This window comes from Carlito syrichta, unplaced genomic scaffold (genome assembly GCF_000164805.1).
Source record: "Carlito syrichta isolate Samal-C Ts95f unplaced genomic scaffold, Tarsius_syrichta-2.0.1 Scaffold309186, whole genome shotgun sequence".
In the NCBI taxonomy this organism is placed as follows: Eukaryota; Metazoa; Chordata; class Mammalia; order Primates; family Tarsiidae; genus Carlito; species Carlito syrichta.
In genome coordinates, this window is record NW_007253282.1 from 969836 (window position 1) to 970365 (window position 530).

A 530-nucleotide genomic window follows, 5' to 3' on the forward strand; every position below is an offset into this window, starting at 1 on the left:
CTGTTATTTTTTTTTTTTTTTTTTTTTTTTTTTTTTTTTTTTTTTTTTTTTTTTTTATTTTTTTTTTTTTTGAAAATGTCATTTTTATTTTTTTTTAATTTTATTCCATCCCAATTTTTTCTTTTTTTCTATTGCGGGATGTATTTTTGTCGACTGATGCGCCAGTGTCGAGGAAGGGCGCGCGCCCGGCTCCCGGCTCCCGGCGAGGGGGCACGGGGTGCAAGCGAGAGCAGCACGGGCGAAGTCGGAGAGGGAGTCCCGCCGCCTCTGAGCTCCTCGAGCGAGGGGAGGGGCCCGGGGACAGCAGAGGACGAGCGGCGCCGGGACGGAGCACAGTGGTGCGAGAAAAGGCGGCTGGAGCCGGCGGCCAGACCCAGGGCGCGCGGAGTCCGGGACCAGCCAGCAGCTCGGGCCGCCGCCGTCGCCGCCGGAGTCCTGCCCCTCCCTCCCCCGGAGCCTGACTTCACTCCGCCGGCGGCGCGAGCCGGGCGTAATTCACACTTTGCAGCCGCGGACCTTGCGCCAACCAC

The 530-nt window shown here is 57.2% G+C and overlaps 1 protein-coding gene across 1 annotated transcript in view; it reads right to left on the reverse strand.

The window, feature by feature from the left end:
* PDE7A (phosphodiesterase 7A) overlaps nucleotides 1–517 on the reverse strand; it is a 134304-nt gene extending 133787 nt beyond the window's left edge. Inside the window, exon 1 of the mRNA XM_021717026.1 lies at nucleotides 295–517. The gene's annotated coding sequence lies outside the window, so the exon portion shown is untranslated. The remainder of the gene's footprint in view (nucleotides 1–294) is intronic.
* Between the last annotated feature and the right edge of the window lie 13 nt (nucleotides 518–530).